Here is a 25,869-nt window from a genome sequence, read left to right as displayed (position 1 = left end):
CATCTCACATTGATCTAAACTATTATGAACTCAATAATAAAAAGAAATTGCAAATAAAACAACAATGATGCATCAACAAACACTTGTTAAATGAGTAAAACTCAAAACACTCAGAACACCAAATATTGGTGAAGATGCAAAGCTACAGGTAAGCCTCATTCATTGCTGGTGGAAATGGAATTAGGTCCACCTACAGTGAAAGACAGGAACGTTCTTTCAAATCAAAATGCACTGTTACTATGTAGAGTGAGATCCAACAATCACGCTGTTGGTATTTTTCCAAATGAGTTGAAAACACACAAAACCTACACATGAATGTTTGTTGGCACTTTATTCACAATTGGCAAGAGTTAGCATTTTAAGCAAGATGTCCTTCAAGAGTTGAACAGAAAACACAAACAGTGGTGAATCCATACAAAGAAATACTGTTCAGTGATACAAAGGAGGATGGGGACCCCTGAGCAGCCACAGGAATGAAGTCTGGGAGCTCTAGAGGACAAATAGGTTTCATAGGACAAATTGGGCTGTTAAAAGCCCTGGAAATAATCAACCCTTCACTAACTAGGCTTCCTCTATAAGTTTTCAATCCTTCAAGGCCCTGGGTGATTTATATTGGGCCGTATTAACTACTTTCTTTGGGTGCTAAGGTCCCTGGGTCCCAATTTGTCAAGCCAATTTGTAAGTGGCAGAGACTTCATTTAATTTTAACTCTGATCACTTAGCTCTGATCATTGGTTCAGAACTCCTCAGCTCACTATGGGATATTTTATGAGGATGGGTGTTATGACCATGGAGAATTTAGGCAGGAACACGGTTCTGATGGCTAAAGATGAAATACTTGTCCTATTTGTCCTCCATATTATATTCTTTAACACCCCTAAGATGATCAGGGGCACCTCCCTTAAATTTAGTGGGTTCCCAGGTGGAACTGTAATATGACACCTAGCACCACCAGGGTTGGGAGCCTCCCCTATAACAACTGGGCTTAAGTCAGGTTTGAACTAATCCCTTGTGTCACAGGGGTGCCATGGGTCTTGTCCCCTGCAACCCTGAAGGTCAGGATCCTTGTGGCAGTAGAGGCAGGGGCAGCAGCAGAGGTACTGAAGCTGCCCGGGAGCCCTCTGGTGTCAGGAGCGTGGACTCAGCCTGCCACCTACTGCCTGCCTTTCCCCTCACTTCTCTTTTTCTTTAAATGACGGCTCTTTCAAGAGTGACCATGTGATGGACCCACCTCTTGCAAAGGGTATAGTCCCTGTCTACCCTCATCCCTGGAGTATGTCAGGGCCCACCCAGCCTCTCTCACAGCTTCACTCTAACACACAGAAAGATCCTACCAGAAACACGACCCAGGACTCATTTAAGGAGGCCCCAATCCATAGTCCTGTAACCGAAAGTTCGGTCTCTGAACCCGATGCCAATGCAAATAATGAGAACAGAGTCTTGAGTGGAAGAGGAAAGGTTTTTACTATGCCAGGCACAGGGAGCAAAGCAAGGGCTCATGCCTCAAGAATTGCTAGCTCCCGGATGGGGAATGGGTAGGGATTTTTATTTGGGGTTTTGGGTAGGGGAGGGGGGAACATGTAGCTTGTGCAGCTCGGTGCTTTCCCATCAGCCTGCGTTTGGCCTTGAAAGGCTGCTTGCAGCGAGGCATGGGGGGAGGGTGAGATAGGAGGATGGCAATTGGCGACCTTCTCCGTTGTCTCCTCTTCTTGTTTGAGGCGGGTTCGAGCGCCGGGAGTCGAGGAGTTGAGGTCTGGGAAGCCTCTGCTCCTTGACACTCTTGAGACAGCAGCTTTCCTGGCAAACTCAAGGACACATGATTAGCTAAACTTTAGTGTGCCTCCAACTCCAGGCCACCCGGGCTTTTAACAATGTGTAACTCCCATTTAGTTGTAAGCTCAAAGAGTCCAAGTTTAAAGAAACAAGTATTTACATATGAGTGGAGCTAGAGAAGCAGGAAAAGGGGTGGGGGGTTTTAGTTTTCACCCCATATACGCTGGGTTCAATGTAGGGAACTGATATCAGTGCTGACGTTAAGAGCCTGTAACAGTCCTGCTCCCAACTGCCTATAAATTCTTCAAACTGCCAGCACTGGGCAGCTGAACCTACAACTGTGGCTTAGAACTATAGGGTCAGCAATGCAGCATGGGGCCACTGAGCTCACAGCACGAGCTCCCCAGCAAGCTGCACCCACAGTGCCTGTCACCACAAGGCGGTAGAGCCGGTAAGCAAGTCAGAGCAGAAGACAGACCCACGGGTGGGGTCATGTCTGGACATGCTGTGCAGGGTGCCAACTGTTATGGTCACCTGCAGAGGGGTGATTCCCTTGTTGACACTGATGCCAGGGTGGCACACAGACACACAGACAGGATAGGAAAAGGCTCAGGACTCACATAAGAGAGGTCTGAGGGGAGGGCAGGGCCAGCCTCTCAAGCAGCTGACAGGGCTCAGAAAGCAAGGAATGGAGCCTGGACTGGGGGTTCACTGGGCCTGGGGGTGGGGCAGGGGCAAGACCTCTGCACACAGGCAGGGGCTGGGGTGGTGGGAATCTCCTGCCTGCTCTAGAGGAGAGAGCACCCAGGCTTCCTCTTCAGCTTGTCCAGATCGGGGCACAAGGGGAGGAGAGTGGGTGATGCTTCAGCTGTGAGCAGTCACCCAAAATGTGGAGTCTGACTGCTCATTACAAGGGCAAGTGTGGTTAAGAAAAATATGCATTCCCATTGACCTATCTAAAGAAACACTGACAGCAGTCTCAAGAAACGATCAAGGGCCGGCCCCGTGGTCGAGTGCTTAAGTTCGTGCACTCTGCTTTGGCGGCCCAGGGTTTCACTGGTTCCGATCCTGGGCACAGACATGGCACCACTCATCAAGCCATGCTGAGGTGGCATCCCACATGCCACAACTAGAAGGACCCACAACTAAAAATACACAACATGTACTGGGGGCGTGGGGAGAAAAAGGAAAAATAAAATCTTTTTTTAAAAAAAGGAAATGATCAGAACTGTATTGGGGGTGGCTAGATTAACAGCACTGGAAGGGACAAGGCTATATTGGCAGTGAGTCTTCTAGAGTTCGACTTTGCTATCTTACAGATTCATTTCAACTAAACAAATGTATGTACATGTAGGGGAGGAAGACATTTCCACTACCCACTCTAGGTCCTTCTGCCTGGACAATGAATTAAATTCACATGAGACAGAATAACAGGAGACAATCAAACAAAGCTTTATAACATGTATACATGGGAGAGACCCAGAAAAACTGAGTAACTCCCCCAAATGGCAGAGTTTCTCACCTTAAATACCCTCCTCAGCTGAAGACAAAGGAGGATGCTGGGGGTGGGCAGAGTCAGTTTTGGGAGGTTCCCAGAAAAGCACAGTAAACAAGAGTAAGGTCATTATGCAGATTTCAGTCCTTGCCTTCTACACTGAGAAGAGTTTCTAGAGAGAAGGTCATCCCCCCTTCTTCCTGGTACAGAGAGGGAGACACCTTTACAGATGGAGATTTCCTGTACAAATGGACTTGTCTCTTACAAAGGCTAAATTCTACTTTTCAGAGTTTCTGAAAAGTAACTCTGATGTGACAGCATTTGTATGTTCTGAAATGTGAGTGACCATAATTGTGACTGGTGCCTGGAGAATGTCCCTCCAAATTGGTGCTCTCCGAATACCAAGGCCTTGAATGTGAAAATTGTCCCACTCCCATTGGCCCAACCAAACCACTAGCCTGTTAGCAACTGCCCATGACTCAGTAAAAATGTGGACAAGAGGCTTGTCATGGGCAACGGGACTCTGCACAGCCATTTGTACTGCCACCAGCTCAGCAAGTGAAGCCAACCCTGACTTGCCATCTTTGATGACTGGCAGCACTGGCAGGAAGGTACACTCTGCTCTCCATCAGGCTCCACCATGTCCAGTGGGGGCATTGCTGTCTGTGAAGTACAAGGACTCTTAGTAGCTCTATCAACTCTTCCCAGGGTCCACCCAGGCCACCAGAGGCTTAGGCAATGGGGGTGCTGTCACCAGTTCCTCAAGGTCCATGGGGTGAGGCTCAGGGAAGTCACATCCCCCTGTAATTCAGAAAGATCTGCCATGTCAGGTGTAGCCCATTCCTGAAGGTACCATTTCCAGTTTAGCAAAGAGGCATTGGTGGCCATGCTGAGCCACTGTTGGGAGGCATCCCTTATCCATGATGTGACAGGAATGTGGGCATGCAGGAAAGCAGGCTCCTGTCCTGTGAAGGCCTCTGTTTCTAACAAAGCCCAAGGAGTGGGCAGAATTTGATGTTCCAATGGGGTATAGCAGGCAGCTGGGGGAGGCAGCCCTCTGTTCTAGAAGCCCATAGGCAACCAGGAGGAGGCATGTTTAGTCCAAGGGTCCAGGACGCATAGTCCATGGTGGCCAGGGCCTCCATCTGAAGGAGGAGCCAGGAGCACGCAAGGGGAGAGCTTGATGGACTGACCTTTACACCAGCTGTGAGTCTTGCTGTTGAGATTCTCCCTAATGAAATGTGGGGGATTGTGTGACTGCGTGAATGAGTCTGAGAGTGATGACTAAGTGCGGTGTGTGTTGCTCCAAAATGTCAAGAGACCTAAGATGTGTTGGGCTTGTAGCTTGAGGGGAGGCTGAATAGTTAAGAATTGATGTTCATTTGCAAGTGAAATTGCCCAGCCTTTAGAGGACCCATGAATTCCCAGAAATTTAACAGTTGTGGCTGCCTTTGAATTTTAAGTGGGGCCATAGCTCATCGTCTACATGGTAGGTGGGTCACCAGCTATGCTAGGCTCTCATGCCCCACATCCTCTGAAGGGCCCAGACTAAGAATGCCATCAATATAGTGTCTGACAGTGCGAGGGGACACTGTAAGGGCATCCAGGTTTTGCCAGCAAAGATTGTGGGCAATAGCCTGGCTGTTAAGATCACCCATAGGCAGCCGGGTAAAGGTATGTTGGGTCCCTTCAAATATGCAATTTGACTGGGACTCCTTGGTGATGAATACTGAAGGGAACACTTTAGCTAAATTGATCACGGCACAGTAGTCCCCTCGAGTCCTTTGGATGTCTTCTACTAATTGGACAATGTAGGGAATGGGAGCCTTAATAGGGGCTACGTGACCATTTAAATTTCCATCGTGGACTGTGAGGCACCACTCCACAGTAGCAGGCTTCTATCCCAGCCAAATGGGAGAATCAAAAGGAGACACAGTGTTTCATAAATCTTGAATTGTGGGCCGTAATTCCTCAGTCCCCTATTGGAAATTATACTGGGGGTACTTACTGTCCTTAATCAGGAGTGGTAGTTTACTGGCTCCCAATGGGCAGCTCCCACCAGGAAGGCCAGGAATGTGGGTTTGTTCCAGATGGTGTGGTGGCACCTTGAGGCGTCCATACTATAAGAGGAAAGGGTAGGGCCAGAGGGATCACCACTACTAAAAGATTTTTGTTGTTGTTGTTGAAGATTAGCCCTGAGCTAACATCTGCTGCCAATCCTCCTATTTTGCTGTGGAAGACTGGCCCTTAGCTAACATCTGCACTCACCTTCCTCCACTTTTTTTTAACATATGTAGGATGCCGACCACTGCATGACTTGCCAAGCAGTGCCATGTCTGCACTCAGGATCCGAAACGGCGAACCCTGGGCCACTGAAGCAGAACGTGCAAACCTAACCGCTGTGCCACCGGGCCGGCCCCGAAGGTTTTTAAGGCAGATTGTTTGGACAGCAACATCCAATGGAAGTTGAACGCCTTCTCCTGTCCCACCTGTTACACCTTGTAATTTAAAGGGCGCCCCTGGCTTAGGTTTGGAGGGGTTCCCAGGAAGCACTGTAACTGGGGCTCCAGGGTCAATGAGAGCAGTGAAAGGTTGTTTCTTATGTGTGACCCAATAGATAATTAAAGAAGTCTGCGGGCGATTGTGCCCTAGGGGAGAGACACTCTCTGGGGAACAGCCAGGTTCCTAGCACAGGGGCCACGATTGCTGCCACTCTCAGAGATCAGGAGACGGATCCCAGATCCTGCTGCCAGGGCTGGGGCATTCTGAGAGTTGACAGCATCTATCCTTGGGGTGGGGGGTTCGGCAGTCTCTTGCAGAGCCTGCAATGCCTGAGCAAATGCTTCTAACTTGTGGGCAGGCTGTCCCGAAACTAGGTCATTCGGGACCCCTGATCTCCAGAGCTGCCAATGTGGGGAGACCTGCTGGTCATCTCATGAAGGAGAGAGATGGGACAAGGTGCCACCCCTCTGTGGTACCAATAAGGAGCCTGCAAGCCCCCATATGCCCTATGGACCCTCTGTTGTGTTTCTGGGGGAGGGGGCAGTGGGGCCCATTCACCTTTACTGGCAAACAAGATCTGGAAAATTCTCTTTTCTGTGTCCAGCTACAGCATCGATGCAGTCTACTGCCTGTTGTACTGTAGCTGACATTTCTATGAATTGTGACAGCATGGCCTTAAGAATAGCAGACCCCCCCCTTGAAGAAGAACTCCTGAGATGCTGGCCCCAAGGGTGCCTCCTCTGGATTGGAAATGGTCAGGGGCTCTGCGGGGGCCTGGCTCTCAGCAGAACGATACACCCATTGAACCATCCAATTTGATGTAACAGGAGGTGCGTGTCATGCAGGGTTTTCCATGCACAGTGAGCCTTCGCTGTGACAACCGTGACGGAAGGCTGGGCTTGGTGCCAAGCCATAAAAGTTCAAGTCAGGAGAGCCAGGATGTCTCCCCCTCATCCCTGTGGGCTCCAGAGCTTGGGGGTCTCTTCTGCAGAGTCTATTTCCTTCTTTCTTTGTCTGCATCTTCTGCCCTGGTGGCTCATGTCATTTGGGAGTGTCCTCGCTGTGGTGACAAGTCCGAGGTCTCCCCTAGGGTATCTGTAATAAAATGGGCCCTCAATACCTTGAGGGTTTTTTTTTTTTTCTTAACAAATTGTGAATTCTGCGATCCTTGACCAGTCCAGCCAGCTGGCATGACTCAGTCTCAGTGAGCAACAGCTCGGAGCTGGCTCCTTTAAAGACCTGTAAGAGCCAACAAGTGCCCCTCTACCCCTCCCTTTGGACAGTTTTTTCTAAAAAACCTTGCACTTGTCTCAGGAAAATTATTATAGTTACGTGTCTCTGTCTCTCCCTCCTGCTGGATAGTGACGGGGAAGACCTGAGCATGTTGCCTCTTCGTGACTCACATGCTGCCGCCTCCCATTCTAGGGTGTCCCCGTCATCCCCCGGGGGCTGGAGCCCACCTCTCCCAGCGCAGTGTTAGCTGATGCACTCAGGAAAGCTCCCGAGCCCCGAGAACGGAGCAATGGTGATTTGGCCTGTTTATGCACCGCCACGCTCAGTGGAGCCCAGGTCATTGGAGCAGGGGTCTTACAAGCATCTGGTAGGTTTCCAACCTCCTCTGGGGACTTGGGAGGACCTGGTACCATGTGCTCAGGGGCGCTACTTTTAGGGAGAATTCATTCTGCTGCACCATGTCAGGGGTGGTCCTCCCAATGTCCCCTGGGGTCAGGGATGATTTGTGACAGCCGCATGGAATGCAGCACCATAAGAAGCACTTGCCTCAGCAGCGTTTACCCGGCCAGCCTGCCAGGATGCCCCTGGGAGAGTTGCCTCTGTCACGGGGTAGGGCTGGCTGGCCAAGCTCAACATCCCGATACCTGCCACTGACACCGTGGACCGAGCAGCTGCCTCCCCTCCCGGCACCGATCTAGGGGAACTCTCCTTGGCTCCCAGGACCTGATGGACCAGGCCCCTGGTTCCTCCCTGGGGGGACGGGGCAGAGCCCTGCCTTCCCAGTCAGCTCTCCTGGGCTCAACGTCAGGGCTTCCTAATGTGATTACAACCCATCACCTCCAGCCCTGACACCCAGCGGGGTCTCTCATAAAGGAGTGGGAGACACACCCACCTCAGACTGAGGCCTGCAGGCCGGTCTCTACAGGACGCTCTGACCTACAGCACTGACGGTGTAGGGCGGGAATCCGAGGCTTCACCCGGCAGTAGCTTATGCAGCAGTGGAAATCCCACCGCAGACCCCCAACAAGCGGTGGTTCCTCCCAGAGAGACTGAGCGGTCCAGGAGAGGAGGTTAGTAAGCCCTTCACAGCTCCGAGGGATCGAGTGCATACAAACAGCCCACAGCCCCATCCCCATGGCCAATTGTGTGCAGAAGCCAGAGCTGGTGTATTGAATTGATAGGCAGATTATGACGTGGTGAATGAGGGGGCACAGGCCACCCACACAGGGTCAGCAGGGAGCTCCCTCAGCATGCGAGCTCCCACTGTGGGGAAGTGACACCCACAGGCTCATTTTGATTGAAGGGGCAGTTTTAATGCACCCACCCAAAGGAACAGAGTCACAGGATTTATTACTCACAGGTCACAGAAGCGGTGGCTGAGGGTGCAGTGAGCCGGGGGAAGGGCCGTCCTCTGTCCAGGTCAGGAGCGAGCAGGAGTCAGAGAGCAGGGAGCAAGCACCTGGTACCTTGAAGTGCCCTGTGGCGGAGGTCACTAACTATTCCCGCGCTGAACTCTAAGTGCTTAGTTTAAAAGGCGCCCTGGGAAAGTAAAGCGAGAACTTAGGGCAGAATCCTAAACTCAGGTCCTTCTCTAACCGTCCAGATTCTGGCTGTGAGCAGGGGCCTCAGACTGTAACACGCTGAGGCAGCAACTCAGAACAAAAGTTGTTTCTCTCACCGCCTGCCATACAGAGGGAAACTTCTTCCCCAGCTCCTCAGGTGGGCCCCACTCTGGGTGAGCCCACTGCTGTCTTGGGGGACAGTGGTATTGCTAGGGCTCTCTTCCTCCTTTAGGGGCCACACGCGATGGTTCCATTCAGTTAACTGCTGCCTGATTGCTCTCCTGTTTTCATCAGGGTCCTGGGGGCATCATTGGCTCTACCAGTTAGTCCAACAACAGTCTGCTCCTTTGTAGAAACACTTCCTGAAGTCACTGTTGGATATTTGTTCCAACCCTTGGAAGCCCCCTCCCAGCAGTCTAATTCTCTGGTTCTTTCCAGAAATCCAGTCAGCCCGCAGTCTAAGTTGGATCTTTATGAAATACTCAAATCTACTGCTAACTGCCTTTCACCTCATTCTCCACTTCTTTGAGAGCGTCCATTCACTTGCACTTTTCATGATCTCGTCAGCCACCTTCATTCTTTGGAAAGGGATGAAGAGCTATGTGCTTTATGGCTTGCTTCACCCCACATTCAGGAAAAATCTCTGTGCCAGGATCCTGGAGTTGTCTGGAGGACAATGGCAAGCCTCTCTCTGAGTGACAATCCCACTTCAGGAGTTGAGTGCTCAGGGGAGGGGAGAGACAGCAGCCAGAGGTCATCTTCATTGTGTCTCCTGGCACCTCATGGATGATTTATGTTCCAGCCACCTCTGGAGCTGGGACAAGGTGAGCGGTTTCCCAGGATTGTCAGGTCACTGCCCCATAGATGTCGCCTCAGTTCCAAGTGGAGGGAGTGAAACAACGGTGTCCCAAATTTCAAGCCAACTTGCCCTGCACTTGTTCACCCTCAGCAACAGGCCGCTGGGGCAGGCTTTGATAATTTGAAGTTCTCTTCTTTCTAGGAAGAAAGCCCTCGGAGTGGCAGCTGGGGTGACAGGGCTTGAGTTTGTTTCTGTTTTATATTCCACATGAGGAAAACATATGGCATTTTTCTTTCTCCTTCGGACTTATTTCACTGAGCATAACACCCTCAAGATCCATCCATGTGTCACAAATGGCAAGATTTCATCCGTGACAACACTGTCTCAGTAGTTGTTCAGCAGCCTGTTGTTTTCTCTCCACAGATTTGTGATTTCTCCAGCTTTCTTCCTGTAGTTGACCTCTGCTTTCACACCATTGTGGTCAGAACAGATTCTTGATGTGATTTCAGTCTTCTTAAATTTACTGAGACTTGCTTTGTGTCCCAACACAAATGTTCCACGTGCACTTGAGGAGGATGGTATTCTGCTGCCTTTGGATGGAACGGTCTGTATATATCTAGGAAGTCTGTCTGTTACTGTGTTTCATTTAAGGCCAATGTTTGCTTGTTGACTTTCTGCCTGGGTGACCTACCCACTGATGTAAGTGCGAGGTTAAAATCCCCTACTATTATCGCGTTGCTGTCAATCTCTCCCTTGAGGTCTGCTAATGGGTGCTGTATATATTTGAGTGTTCCTGTGTGGGTACATATATATTATTAACTGTTATGTTTTCCTGATGGGTTAGCCCCTTTATCAGTATAGAATGTCCATCTCTGCTGTTACTGTTTTGGGGTTGGAGTCTATTTGTCTGACGTCAGCATGGCCACACCCCCTTTCTTTTGGCTGCCATTTGCCTGGAGGCTCCTCTTCTGCCCATTCGCTTTGAGCCTGTGTTTGTTTTTAGAGCTCAGCTGAGTGTCCTGGAGGCAGTGGAGAGTTGGGTCATGTCTTTTACTCCACGTGGCCACTCTGGGTCTTTTGACTGGTGATTTCAATCCATTTACATTTAGGCTGATTATTCATCTGGGAGGACTTACCGGTGCCATTCTGTCTTTTGTTTTCTAATTGATCTACATGTCCATTTTTCCTTTTCCCTTGTGTTTCTGTCTGCCATTTTACTTTGTGGTTTCCAATGATGTTTTTCTCAGATTCCTCTTTTTTAATGCTTTGTTCCTCTGCTATAAATTTTTGTTTTGTGGTTACCATGGGATTTGTATAAAACATATCATACATAAAATAGTCCTTTTCCTGCTGATAGTTTATCTTCATTTGCCTGTACTGCTTCCATGATTTTCTTCCTTCCCTTTTATGTTTTTTTGTGACAAATTATCCCATTGTCTTCCCACCATCTACTACATCTTAAACACTGCTGGAGGAACTGCTTGGGTGTGGATGTAAACAATGGACAGCAATACTGAAAGTATTGGCATCCCCCCACCCCCATTTGTGAATGGCTGGTGCAGGTGGGTTTGGTTATTGGGTGGTCCTGTACCTTTAGATAAGAATCAGATCGGATCAAGTCAGGAAAATATTGACTGATATGCCGTGGTCTCAGCTTCTGTGTGATCAAATATTCATTTGTTACCTTCCATTTGTTAAGAATACTTGTTTCACTCTGTCTTCACCTGAACAGGCCTTATTCAAATCCCCACTATGGAACCGATTCCCCTTGCCCTTGGTTGAAATCTAAAGTGGGTGCCACAAAATTTCCAGTCACCTTTTGGTGCTAAAATCCCGTGGCCAGTCTCAGGAACGATGACAACCAGGCCAGCCTAGTACTCATAGAAGATGTGTGGGAGCAGAGCGTGAACAGGAACTGCTGTGTGAGAGGCATCCCATCGAAAGGAGGAACCAATCCAAACAACAACCAAAGATGTTTCTTCTCACTCCTAGTGTTCATCATCGCTTTCCTCTATAACTTCACGTCAGAAAACACAATGATCCATCTGATGAATAAGATGGAAGAAGCAAATATTGTTATTGGAGATGAGAGCATTGTTTATTTGAGAAGCTAAAGATGAAACAACTAGAAAATTACTACAGCTGATGAAGGAGTCAATTTGCTGAACATTGTGTAAATACACACATAATATATAACAACACAGAACATTTAATTAAAATGACAAGTCCTGCAACATATATATGAAATGTGGAGGTTTAGGGCCAACGCCATGTGTGAGAGCTATGTGCACACAAGTCTGTGTCCTGGTGAGCTGACAGAGGCATGCCCTCCATGGAAACATAATCAACTTCAGTGCATGAAGGACTCCTCAAGTCAAAGATGCAGCTCCCTCTACACCCCCACCAACATTTTAAAAGACAGCTCCATTCAAATTTGCATCAGGATCTGTTTTTCTGTCTCAAAATACAGTAATCCTAAAGAATATCTCTGAAAATAAGTCCAAAGGGTATTCAGGAAAATACTGCAAATAAAGAATGATGAAGAACAAGGTTCACCAGATGCACCAATTCCACAAATTAATGAGTTGTCATAATTTAATGGTCTGTTGCCACCATAAGAACTGACCAGTTGGTTGTCAGAGGGCTGATTTTGCCTCTCAGGGAACATTTGGCTGCATCTGGAGGCATTTCGGGCTGTCACGACTGTGGCAGGTGGAGAGCACTGCTACAGACATCTAGGGACCCTGCGATTCACAGAACAGTCCCCTCGACAGAGTACTGTCTTGTCAACATTGAAGTAGTGTCAATGTTGAGAAACTGTGGACTGGACAGATGAACCCCTGATGCTCTACAAACAGACACAAGGATGGAACAAAAGAGACCGTGAATCCTGGCAGTCTAGAACTCTCCTGTCTCCTTCATGCAGAGCAATTCTAGATGGGGTAAACAGTAAAACAGTAAAAATATAAAATGAAAACACCGAAAGTAAACATCGGAAAATATTTGTGTATACTGCAGTAGTGGAAGTCATGATATTCCAAGAAAAATGTAGGTGAAATTTGAATAGATTTGGAAATCTAAAATATGGAAATATATCAATGCTAACAATAAAAGATATAGAGGGGGGCTGGTGCTGTGGCTGAGTGGTCAAGTTCACACACTCTGCTGCGGTGGCCTAGGGTTCGCTAGTTTGAATCCTGGGTGTGGACATGGCAACACTCATGAAGCCATGCTGAGGCAGCATCCCACATGCCACAACTAGAAGGACCCACAACTAAAAATATGCGACCATGTACGGGGGTCTTTGGGAGAAAAGGCAAAAATAAAATCTTTAAAAAAAAGAAAACCTCATAAATTTTAAATGCTAGGAAATTTAAATTTTAAAATATAAACTAAGATCTCTGACCACAATGGAATGAAAATGGGAATCACTATCTTTGGAAAATTTGGGGAAACATGCAAATAGGAGGGAATTAAAAAAGACACTCCTAAATAAACAATGGGTCAAAGAACTCAGTAAGGAAATTAGAAAACATTTTAAACGAATGAAAAAGAAGGACACAATCTAAGAAATTTTATGGACTATATTAAAAATACTATATAGATAAAAATTATACCCACAAATGCCTAAACTAACAAAGAAAGATGCCAAATCAATAAATCAATGACCAAACCTTTTTTTTTTCCCTCCCCAAAGTCCCCCGGTACATAGTTGTATATTCTTCATTGTGGGTCCTTCTAGTTGTGGCATGTGGGATGCTGCCTCAGCGTGGTTTGATGAGCAGTGCCATGTCCGAGCCCAGGATTCGAACCAACGAAACCCTGGGCCGCCTGCAGCGGAGCACGCGAACTTAACCACTCAGCCACGGGGCCAGCCCAGACCAAACCTTTTATCTAACTCAAATTCAAAAAGATCTTACTTCAAAAGGATGAGAAACCAAACCAAATGTACTGAGAAAAGGAAAGGAAAATTAGAGAAGTTAAGAAAATAGGGAATAGAAAACCCGTAAAGAAAATCAATGAAAACCTAACACGACTGACAATAGAAAACTAGCAGACGATAGCTGGATTGACCTAGAGAAAAGGAGAGCAGACTCAGATCCCTAGAAGCAGAATGAAATAGGGGATATCACTACTGAGATTACAGAAATCAGAAGGATTAGAAAGGAATTAACAATTGCATGCAAATTAGATTACTTAGATGAAATGCACAAATTCCTACAAATACACAAACTACCAAAAGTGACTCAAAAAGAAAATCTGATTAGAATTATAACAAGTGGTTGAATTAGTAAGCAAAAAACTACCCATAAAGAAAAGCCCAGGCCCAGAGGGTGTCACAGCAGAATCCTCCAAAACATCCAATCAAGGCTTAACAGGGACTCTTCACAAAGTCTCCCCAAAAACAGAATCAACACAACACTTCCAACTCATTTTGGGGCCAGTGTTATCGTGATACCAAAATCAGACGAAAGTATCCCAAAAAACTACAGACCTATTTCCTTTGTGAATATGGATCCAGAAAAACCTCAACTAATACTAGTACCTAATCCAACAACAACTTAAAAGATTTATACACCATGAACAAGTGGGATAAATTCCAGGGACGGAGGGTGGGGTTAACCTCTCAAAATCCATTAACGTGGGGCCGGCTCCATGGCCGATCGGTTAAGTTCTTGCGCTCCCCTACGACCTGCAACTAAGATATACAACTACATACCGGGGGGGGGGGGGGGGGGGGGCGTGGGGGGGGGGCGGAATAAAGTAGAAAAAAAAAAAAAGATTGGCAACAGTTGTTAGCTGAGGTGTCAATCCTTAAAAACAAAAAAGGAAGATTGGCAACAGTTGTTAGCCTAGGTGCCGATCTTTAAAAAAAAAAAAAAATCCATTAACGTAACACATCATGTTAATAGAGTGAAAAGCAGAAATGGCGGGATCATCTCAATAGACTCAGAGAAAATACTTGACAATATTAAACATCCTTTCAGAAGAGAAACACTCAGGAAACCAGAATTTGAAGGAAATTTCCTGAGCCTGATGATGAGCAAGTATGGGACACCCACAGCTAATGTTATATTTATAAGGGGAAAGGCTGATTATTTTCTCCCAAAAATGAGGAAGAAAACAAGAATGTCTGCCCTTCCACTTCTATTTGACAATGTACTGGCAGTTTTAGCCAGAAAAGTTTTGCAACAGAAGGAAATAAAAACCATCCAGGCTCGGTAGGAAGATGTAAAACTATCTTCACTTGCATGTCACTTACTTTGTACATAGAAAACTCTAAGGAACCCACTAAAAAATCTATTAGAACTGATAATGGAGTACAGCAAATTTGTATGAAACGAGATCAGTATATAAAAATAAATTGTATTTTATACACTGCAATGAACAACCTGATAATGAAATTAACAAAAGAAATCTACTTATAGTAGCATCAAAAAGAATACAATAGGAATAAATTTAATAAATTAACTGGTAAACAAATTCTCTACAAACTGCAAAACATCAACAGAAAATAATAAAGCTCTAAAAGTGTGAAATAACAAATGTTGGTGAGGCTGTGAAGGGAACCCTGTGTACTGTTGGTGGTGGAATGTAAGTGGTGCAGCCACTATGGAAAACAGGATGGAGGTTCCTCAAAAAACTAATAGGCCCACCATATGATTGACATGATCCACCACACCATGACTACTGACAGACGAGGGGTGCCCTTCCACACCTAGGAACCGAACCGAGGACGCCAAAGCAGACTGTGCCAAACTTTAAGCACTAGGCCATCAGGGCTGGCTCACCACAGTCAATTTTTTTTTTTTTTTTAAGTTCTTTGATTTTTTTTTTAAAGATTTTATTTTTTCCTTTTTCTCCCCAAAGCCCCCCGGTGCCTAGTTGTATATTCTTCGTTGTGGGTCCTTCTAGTTGTGGCATGTGGGATGCTGCCTCAGCGTGGTTTGATGAGCAGTGCCATGTCCGCACTCAGGATTCAAACCAATGAAACCCTGGGCCGCCTGCAGCGGAGCGCGCGAACTTAACCACTCAGCCACGTGGCCAGCCCCAAGCACCACAGTCAATTTTTGAACATTTTTGTCACCTCAGAAAGAAACTCTTCTGCCCTTTAGCTGTCGTTTCCAATCTTCTCCTCTTCCTTCCACAATTCCCAGCCTTAGACAACCACTCATCTACTTTCTGTCCCTACAGATGTCCCTATCTGGGTCTTTCCTAGGAATGGAATAATTCAATGTGTGTACTGACATTGACTTTGGGACTGGCTTCAGTAACATAGCACAATGTTTTCAAGGTACATCCATGTTGGACCACGTATCACTACGTCATTCATTATCATGGCCAAATAATATTCCAGTGGACGGATAAAACTTGTTTATCCACGCATCCATTCATGGATATTTGGACTGTTTCCACCTTTTGGCTACTAGAAATAACATCACTACAAAATTCATGTACAAGTTTTTAATTTTTTTTAAACATTTTATTTTTCCTTTTTCTCCCCAAAGCCCCCCGGTACATAGTTGTGTATCTTTTAGTTGTGGGTCCTTCTAGTTGTGGCATGTGGGATGCCGCCTCAGCATGGCTTGATGACCTGTGCCATGTCCGCACCCAGGATTCGAACTGGAAAAACCCTGGGCCACTGAAGCAGAGCGCACTAACTTAATCACTCGGCCACAGGGCTCACCCCCTTGTACACGTTTTGTTCCAACATGTCTTTTCATTTTTCTTGGGAACATACTTAGGAAAGGAATTGATGCATCATATGGTGATTCTAAGGTTCAATTTTTGAGGAACTCTCAGACTGTTTTCCAGAGCGGCCGCACCATTTCATATTTGAACCTCCCATGTATGAGAGTTGAAATTTCTCTGTGTATATTTGACGAGATCTGATATTGTCTCATTTTTTGATTCTAGCCATCCTAGTGATTGTGAAGTGGTATCTCATTGAGGTCTTGATTTGCATTTCCTTGATGACTAATGATGTCCAGTAGTTTTTCATATGTTCTTGGCCATTTGTCTATCTCTCTTGGAAAAACATGTATGCACAACTTTGTCATTTTTAAATTGAGTTATTTGACTTTTTATTATTAGGCTATAACAGATGCCTATATATTTTTAATACAAGTATGCAAAGGTCACAAGGTATGGATACTAGCTGGGGAATTCAAACCCTCTAAAATGGGATCAATGGCATAAATGGTTACAAGTCACCAACACGGGAGTGGGCCCGGGGACATAGCAGTTAAGTGCACAAGTTCGGCTTCAGTGGCCCAGAGTTTGCTGGCTCGTATCCCAGGTGCGGACGTGGCACCGCTTGGCAAGCCATGCTGTGGTAGGCGTTCCACATATAAAGCAGAGGAAGATGGGCATGGATGTTAGCTCAGGGCCTGTCTTCCTCAGCAAACACAGGAGGATTGGGAGCAGTTAGCTCAGTGTTAATCTTCCTCAAAAAACAAAAAAGTCACCACCCCTGTCCAAATGGTCACCAGTATCCTGACCTTTGGGCAATGGCCATTACATACTCAACGTCCAGATTCTGGGTGTGAGCAGGGTTGTCAGACTCTGAAATTCCCAGGTAGTAACTCAAAATAGTTGTTTTTCTCTTCAAAGTAGACCCCATGATGCTTAGGCATTAGTCTTTAGGGAAAATCATGGGCACTGTGTGGACAGTGAAGCTATTAAAAGCCACTGGCAGAATTTTGATCCATTCAACTGTTGAAGGACACTTGGGTTACTTCCACTTTTTGGCTATTGTAGATGATGCTAATGTGAACATGAGTGGACACAGACATGTTTGAGTCTCTACTTTCAAGTCTTTTGGGTACTTACCCAGAAACAGAACTGGGTGATCAGATGGTAATTCAATTTGTACTTTTTTGAGGAACTGCCCTGTTGTTTTTCATGACCTGAATATGATTTTATATTCCCAGCAACAGTGCACAAGGGTTTCAAAGAGTGTTTTCACTTTTTCTTTTTTTTGCTGAGGAAGACTGGCTCTGAGCTAACACCCGTCCCCATCTGCGTCTACTTTATATGTGGGATGCCTGCCACAGCATGGCTTGCCAAGTGGTGCCATGTCCATACCAGGGATCTGAACCAGTGAACCAGGGCCACCCAGAAGCGGAACATGTGCACTTAACTGCTGCACCACCGGGGAGGCCCTAATTCCGTTTTTTTTTTTTTTTTTTTTTTTTCAGAAAAATAGCCTGTTCTCTAGCGTGTATCTTCAATAACTTTACAAATCTTCTCTTAATTGCCTTTCACCACTTCCTTGATAGTGTCCTCTGACTTGAACTTCTCATGATCTTGGGCCAATCAAGTTAATTCTTTGCAAAGTGAGTAGGAGCTTTGTGTTCCATGGCTTAAGTGGGCCCATGGTCAGGAAAATCTCCATGTCCAGAACCTGCAGCTCTTTTGAGGACAATGGGAAGACTTTCTTCCATTGACGACCCCATTTTAGGAGCTGAGGGCTCAGTGCAGTAAAGACACAGCAGCCAGAGGTCCTCTCAATTGTGTTTCCTGGCCCCTCCCAAATGACTTATATTACACTCACCTCATGACATGGAACAAGGGTGAATGGCACCCAAGTATTGTCAGGACACCACGCCAAAGGCATCACCTCAGTTCCACAGTAGGGAGTGAAACAATGGCAAACCTACTTTTCAAGCACCCTCCCCCAGCACTTATTTACCCTCCACAACAGGTAGCTGGGCACAAGGTTTGAAATGTTAATGTCCTGTTCTTCCCGAGAAGGTAGCCCTGTTAGTGGGAGCGGGGTTGACAGGGTGCCCCGTGTTCTAGACTGCAGGGGTCTGGAGTGGAGTCTCCACCAATGGGAGCTGGAGGAGGTAGGCAGGCAGTGCTCTTGGTCCGAATACCACAGACTCTCATGTTTCATAAAACTTCATAGAGTTTCTTGAATAAGTGTTCATTTCCTGTCTGCCTTTAGGACCATTGCAGTGGCTTTAAATGTTTATTGAAATAATTCTCAGCAGTTCAATAGGGGAGTAGGTCAGCAGAGCTTCTCTCACTCTTACGTCCCCACAGTCCCTTTAGTCTGATGCCCACTCCACTCAGTACTCACCAGTCTGAAACAGGCTGGAAGGAGCTCTAACTACCACTTGTCATTTTATATGGCAAGAAAAAATGTATTTTATGGTTTGCAAAAAGGTGTGGAACACTTCACAAAAATTATTGTTTAGATTCTAACACAAACAGAATGACTTCCCATTTAAAATGAATCACTCATTCGATCTGTAAAATATTAACAATAAAATACGGTGTTGGTCAAGTCGCTCCAGGGGAACACAACCAATGTGACATGTGTGTGCAAGTGCTTGTCTGTTTATACATATATTTTTTCTTGTCTTTTCCTGTTTTAAGGAAGTGATTCATGTGACTATAAAGACTTGGTTAAGACAAAAATCTACAGTCTAGATGAGCAGGGCAGGAACCCAGGGGAAGAACAGCAGTTCAAGTACAAACACAGTTTAGTGATAGAATCTGATTCTGTTCTCAAGAACTAGAATTGACTGGATGAGGCGCATCCACACTGGGGGAAGGGGGGCTGACTTATTCAACCTCCACTCATTGAAATGGTAACCTCTTGAAAGAAAACCCTGCACAGAAACATCCAGAAGAATGTTTGAATATCTGGGCACTATGCTCAAGCCAAGTTGACACAGAGATATTGGCTTGTGTTTTCTTTTCTTCTGGCGTCTTTGGCTGGCTTGACATTAGGGGGATGCCAGCTCACAAAATGAGTTTAGATGTCTTCTACTTCCGTTTTTGGGAGAGTTTAACAAGCACTGGTATTAATTCTTTGTGATTTTATTTGGTACTGGTGTGTTCAAGCTTCCTAATGTTTAATTCTTTCTTGGTAGGTTCCATGTTTCTAGGAATTTATCCATTTTTTCTAAGTTATCCAAGCGGTTTGCATAGAAGTGCTTATAATAGTCCCTTTTGATTCTTTCATTTTTGAAGCATCTGTTGTAATGTCCTCCTTCATTTCTGATTTTATGAACTAGTCTTCTCTCTGCATTGTTAGTCTGCCTAAGCATTTGTTGATTTTATGTTTTGAATCAAAACTATTCATTTTCTATTCTCTATTTCTGTGTTAATATTTAGTGTTCCCTAACTTTAGGCAACTTTGGCTTTACTTCTTTGTTTTTTCTAGTTCCTTAAGGTGTAAATTTAGGTTGTTAACTTGATATCGTTGTTCTGTAACGGCTTCCTTTTTACTAGTCCTTAAGCTCCATCCCACAAGTTTTCTTAAGTTGTTTTTCCATATTTGTTTGCCTCGAGATAAGTTTTTAAATTTCCTTTTGCTTGTTTCTGTAGCACATAACCTAAATTCCCTTCTGATCTTGCCTTTGACTCAATGGTTTGTCCAAGACTGTGTTATTTAATTTCCACATATATGTGAATTTTCACAAGCTTTGAGATAAATAGGCCTTTAGAGGGAGGTATTAGGATTTCTTGAATGGGTATCAGAAAATGTTTCATGTTTGCTGCAGCTGGAGGGGTCAGGGGCTTTGTGGTCTGCAGTGTCCTTGCACTTATCTCCCTGGTGTGTTTGGGTTTCCCTAGAAACTCCCTCTTAAGTAGAGTCTGTGTCTTGCAGCTGTTTTCCTCCAGTGTTTCTATCCTGGGCCCTGCCCATATGGTGTCAGGGGTTTGACAGGGAAAATGTCCTCATCTGTTATGATGAAACCTGCAATGTTTGGATGGTAAAGAATCCCTGGACCGTGAACTTCAGAACAGGATCTTAGCACTCATATTTCCTCCACTTTGGTCAGAAGGGAACCTGAAGTGACTGCAGGTGTCTGTTTGCACTTTGCCTAATCAGAGAAGACATTAGTTTCCTTGAAGGGATGGTCCACATTACAGACAAAAAATTGTTTTTGACTATCAAAATGTTTTCCCCCATGTCCTGCATGAAGCAGGAGGCAATTTTTCCTGATCTTGCACTTGAGAAGAATATGTAACCTTCTGTTTTGGATGGAGCGCTCTCTATATATCTATTAAGTCCATCTGGTCTAATTTTTCATTTAATTCTATAATTTCCTTGTTGATTTTCTGTCTGGATGATCTATCCATTGGTGTTAATGGGGTGTTGAGTTCCCTTACTATTATTGTATTGTTGTTGATGTCTCCTTTTAGTTAAGAGTTGCTTTACAAATTTTGGTGCTCCTGTGTTGGGTGCGTATATATTTATAAGTGTTATGTCATCTTGGTGGAGTGTCCCTTTTATCATTATATACTGTCCCTCTTTGTCTTTCTTTATCTGTTCTGCTTTGAAGTCTACTTTGTCTGATATTAGTATAGCGACACCTGCTTTCTTTTGTTCATTATTAGCTTGGAGTATTGTCTTCCATCCCTTCACTCTGAGTTTCTGCTGAGAAATCTGCTGATAGCCTTATGGGGGTTCCTTTGTAGGTTATTTTCTTCTGCCTGGCTGCTCTTAGTATTTTCTCCTTGTGGTTGACTTTTGCTAGCTTCACTACTATGTGCCTTGGGGTTGGTCTTCTTGCATTGATAAAGTTTGGAGATCTCTTGGCTTGTGTCACATGAAGTTCCATCTCTCTCCCCAGGATTGGGAAGTTCTCAGCCATTATTTCTTTGAACAGGCTTTCTGCCCCTTTCTCCTTCTCTTCTGCCTCTGGTACACCTATCATCCTTACGTTGCATCTCCTAATTGAGTCTGATAATTCTCGAAGAGTTTCTTCATTTCTTCTTAGTCTTAGTTCTCTCTCCTCCTCTGCCTGCAGCATTTCTATATTCCTATCTTCCAAATCGCTAACTCTGTCCTCCATATTATCGGCCCTAGTGTTCAGTGCGTCTAAATTTTTCTTAATCTCCTCTATTGTGTTCTTCATTTCCAGTATTTCTGCTTGGTTCTTCTTTATAGTATCAAACTCTTTTGTGACATAGCTCCTGACCTTGTTGAGTTGTCTATCTGAATTCTTTTAACTGATTGAGTTTTTTTAATGATGGCTGTTTTGAAGTCATCGTCATTTAGGTTATATATTTCATTGTCTTTGGGTTTGTTTTCTGTGTATTTGTCATTTTCCTTCTGTTCTGGAGATTTAATATATTTTTTCATACTGCTTGATGATGTAGATTTCTGCCTCCACGTAGAGATAGAGTTTAGTTATTGCTTCCACTTGTTTCTACTGGTGTGGTGGGGGAACACGTGTTTATACTGCACTGATCAGGAACCCTATCAGCTGTTGCTAACTGGGCCTGGGCCCCTCCTTGTAGTCACAGTGGTCCTGTGGGGTCCCTCTTCAGCTGTGGGGGCAGTCACAAGGGGGCTTCAGGCTGCTGATGCCTACTGTTGCAGACCACCTAGACGTGCTCCCTCCTTAGGGTCTGCAGCGGTGTTATGGGCTTTCCCAGCGGCCAGGGGCAGGATTACCTATATTTGCAGTTCTGTCACTGTCGGCGCCCACAAAATCTCACTTGTCCACTATAGGTCACAGCAGAGCTATGGGCACCTTCTGCAGTCTGTGGTTAGCTCACCTAGCTATGCTAGTTTTGTCCCAGGGTCTTCCAGCCTTGTGGTTGCCGGGCGGGGGCTCTCTACTAGTGCTGTGCAGAGGCTTTCACTGAGGCTGCTGTGAGACTGTAGAGTTTCCCCCTGGGCCATGGAGCTGGGCCACTGGAACTCCACCCAGCCCCAGTCCTCTTCCCCAGGATCTCGGGGAGCCCCTTGCACTGTCTGGGGGACAGCTGGAGACCGTGAGTTCAGTGGCGGCTGGCCGGCTGCTGCCCTGCCTGGGATTCTCTTCGGGACCCTCCTGGTGTTCTGAATGCTGCACGAAACCTCTCCACTAATGGTGAGTAGAGGCTTTCCCTGCTGCCAGAATGGGACCCTGGAGTTTCCCCTGGCCGTGGAGCCAGCCACTGGAACTCCACCCAGCCCCAGTCCTCTCCCAGGAGATCTCCGGTAGCCCTGTGCACCGACCAGGCGACACCCGCAGTCTGTGAGACTGGCGGCGGCAGCTGGCAGCCTGCTGCCCTGCTCGGGATTCTGTTAGGGAGCCTCCCAGTGTTGTGGATGCTGGGCTGGCCCTCTCCACTACTGGCGAGTAGACGCTTTGCCTGCTGCCAGAACGGGACCCTGGAGTTTCCCCCTGGGCCACGGAGCCAGCCACTGGAACTCCACCCAGCCCCAGTCCTCTTCCAGGAGATCTCCAGTAGCCCAGTGCCCCAACCAGGCAACAGCCGCAGTCCATGACACTAGTGGCAGCTGACGGGCTGCTGCCCCGTTAGGGGTTGTCTTCAGGAGCCTCCTGGCGTTCTGGATGCTGGGTGGAGCCTCTCCACTAATGGCGAGTAGAGGCTTTGCCTGCTGCCAAAACGGAACCCTGAAGTTCCCCCTAGGGGGTGTTTTTTTTAACTAAGACAGTATTGCAAGAAAGTCCCGTTGAGGACTGAGTCCTTCTTCTTAGTCCTGCAATCTTCCTAAGAAGGATCCCACAGTGGTGGAAAGATCTGAACACATAAAAATGCAGGTTCAGGAGACCTTGACATTATTCTAACATATGAAAGCAATTACACTATTCACATTCTAATAATTACATATATAACACATATATAAAATACTTAAGTGCTCTCATGAGTTTTCACAAATGTTAGGAATACTGCCATCGAAAGATGAAAAACATCCCATCACCTGAAAAGAACAATCCTGTGGTGTCCATTTGAATGAAACCCCCCAATTCATAAGTTCACACTTAAAAAAACAAGAGGAAAACATTGCGTTCCCTTTGCTGCTTTACACCTTGAAGCTGCTGTTGCTGTTGCCCAATTTTCCACACCATGTGCTGGACGTCTAAACATACGGAAATGAAACTTGTCATCAGCTACCTGGGCTCTGGGGCTTTCTGGATCATTGAAATTAAAGACTTCCAGCCACTCCTGTGATGAAAAGATGGTGAAAATTTCCCATTTCTCCTCTTACACTCAATTAGGATGTTCCTCAGAATGACACCCTCTCTCTCCAGCTCAGTCAATTATTCCTGGGATGGTTGCCTCTAACCAGCCAGAGCTCTTTGTGCTCTTTCCACGGGGAGATCACAGCAGACTCACAGAGATGTCACTCTACCCATAGAACTCACTCAGGATGAGCCAGAACAGTGCAGGTGAAGGCAACTGTCTCTCTAAGTGGGAGGAACTCCATGGTTTACTGGGGTGTATGCTGCACACTCCAGTCTGTAGAGCAGCAAAACGAAAATGCCAAATACGGTAACATGTTAAATATTTAATGGTAATATGAAAATCCTCTCAAATGACATTAAAAACAGAAGACAACACAAATACCTGTGGCTTAGATCAATAGGAAGTCTCAAGTCCCAGATAATAATAATGACGGCCTCGTTCAGTCCTACCACGAAAGAAAAGATATAAACACAACTCAGACTATTAGCTCAATGCTATTCTTTAGTTTTCTTCAAAGGCCTTACTTCTATTCTATAAAACAAAGGTTCACTGCGTCCATCCCTCCTCCTTTTCCACAAACACGGAAGCACCAGGACTGCCAGAACATGTCTGTTTCATGCTCTGTATCCAGATCCCACTGTCTCTCAGCTCTGCTACAGTGTGTACACTGACTCCACACTGCATGGCTTGTGAGGGACACTGAAACGGTACCAGCAAGAGCACAGTCTCGGAGAAGGAAAGGCTTCAGAGTGGCACAGTGGTCCTATTTCCCTGGCATTGTCTCACAATTTACCTAAACGCAAAGGCCTCAAGTGAGTCTAAAGGAGATATTGAAAATATTATGTAGGATTCTAAGAAGAGAAGTTATGTATTTAATTGAGGTACTTAATGGTAAACAGTGTGTAATACACTATAGGAAACACATCGCTGTTTTGACTATAAGTAGGAAAGGCAAAGCTGTTCCACAGGACCAGGAGCTGGCTGCATCCACTTCAACGCCAAGTCATACTCTGCTGAAGAGGAAAGTGTCCGACAGCTTGTTCATTAAAAGTACACAGTTTCCAAGACAAAACTAACAGTATTTGTTACCATAAAGGTAAAAATGGTAAAGGATAAAAGTCGAAATCATAAATGAGTCTTTTCCTTCTTCTTACTAAAATGACCGACTGCAACTTCTTAAAAACCAACTTACCTTCCCTACATTGTTTTTGCCTTCTACAAAACAATAATTCAGTTCACAAAAAAAGAGTTTACAAAAGATAGAATTAAGCTTACCTCCTCACATCATTGAATACAGAAAATAACCTGCCTCCTTGAATAGCAGTCAAATCCTCAAATACAGGGCAAAATAAGTCCTTCAAGCACCGTTAATGTTACACCTCAAGTTCCTTTAGGGCTGTGGTCATTCTTACTAGAATTCCTGACACCCCTCTCTGACTGCAGGTGCAATCCTGCGTGCGGGTCACTGGAAGAGGGCACTGAAAAAAACATGATGGTTAATTTTGGGGTTAAAAATGAATGAGAAATTATTTTCATGACAAAAATTGTAACTGTAAAAGAATAAGAAATACAGGCTGCCTGGGGAAGAAATCCCTGAATTGGTCCACACATGATAAAAGTGACTCAAAATGTATGACGATTAAATGAAGAACATTGCAAAGTATATCTGAAAATCCATAATGAAAAATGGATAGTAATATAGTCTGTAAAAATGAAATCCACACTAATATTTATTAACATGGGATGGACTGGAACAGTTGATAAAATACATCAATGAAACAACTACAGAAGTGCTCATTTCACAAACAGATGGACACAGTTTTATTGACGTACACTCAAAGGCTACTGAGAACACATCCAGGGAATGCATTCAAGCTACACGTAACAGGAAACACACACAGTCTTCCCAACGTGAGAAAGGTGATTGTTCTCACATGGAAGACTGGGTCAAGGCAGCCGCTGCACAAGGCAGCAGAGAAACAAACTCCCAGGTGCTTCTTTGGATGCCCCATTGGAGATGCCATGGTGAAGCAGGAAAATGTGCTCACTAGCACTATCAACAGCAAAGCTGTTTCCTATACACATCAGACTGTATTCAATTATCACCTACAGAAAAGGGGAATCAGACAACACTCCCAACTCCTGGTGGACACAAGAGGTCTTATGGAAAGATCCTAACTCGAATAGATCTTTGATGTGAACCTGGTGGAAAATGCATCTCTAACAAAATGGAAATCAACTAGTTATTGCTGGTTTTCAAGATACTCTTGACAAGAAGGGTGAAGAATCCAGAAAAAGGGATGGAAGGTGGTGTCCTTGAAGCTCCTATGTAACTGTCTCCCTCCCTGTGTGGTGGCTCGAAAATCATCCTAAGGCCTTGTGTGCTTCTGCCTTCCAAATCTCATGCAAGTGATGCCACTGGGGAATTGCAACACGTCACAATGAAGGGGACAGATTGTTAAAGATCTAGCTCTTCAGATTACCCTCACTGACATAATGAAGTACAGGGGTGATGTGTCCAGCTCTAGATTTTGTTGCCCTGACACAGGCCTCTA

At 45.6% G+C, this 25,869-nt stretch overlaps 1 protein-coding gene across 1 annotated transcript in view; it reads right to left on the bottom strand.

Moving 5' to 3' along the window:
- Positions 1-1,445: 1,445 nt before the first annotated feature.
- LOC106836890 (putative KRAB domain-containing protein ZNF788) overlaps positions 1,446-25,869 on the bottom strand; it is a 40,439-nt gene continuing 16,015 nt past the window's right edge. The window contains exons 4-5 of the mRNA XM_070492125.1: positions 8,362-8,542; positions 1,446-1,805 (exon numbers count right to left, since the gene is read on the bottom strand). The gene's annotated coding sequence lies outside the window, so the exon portion shown is untranslated. The remainder of the gene's footprint in view (positions 1,806-8,361; positions 8,543-25,869) is intronic.

The sequence above is a fragment of the Equus asinus genome, chromosome 20 (genome assembly GCF_041296235.1).
Source record: "Equus asinus isolate D_3611 breed Donkey chromosome 20, EquAss-T2T_v2, whole genome shotgun sequence".
Taxonomy (NCBI): domain Eukaryota; kingdom Metazoa; phylum Chordata; class Mammalia; order Perissodactyla; family Equidae; genus Equus; species Equus asinus.
Note: the sequence above shows the minus strand (reverse complement) of the source record. Positions and strands in the feature narration are given on the sequence as shown.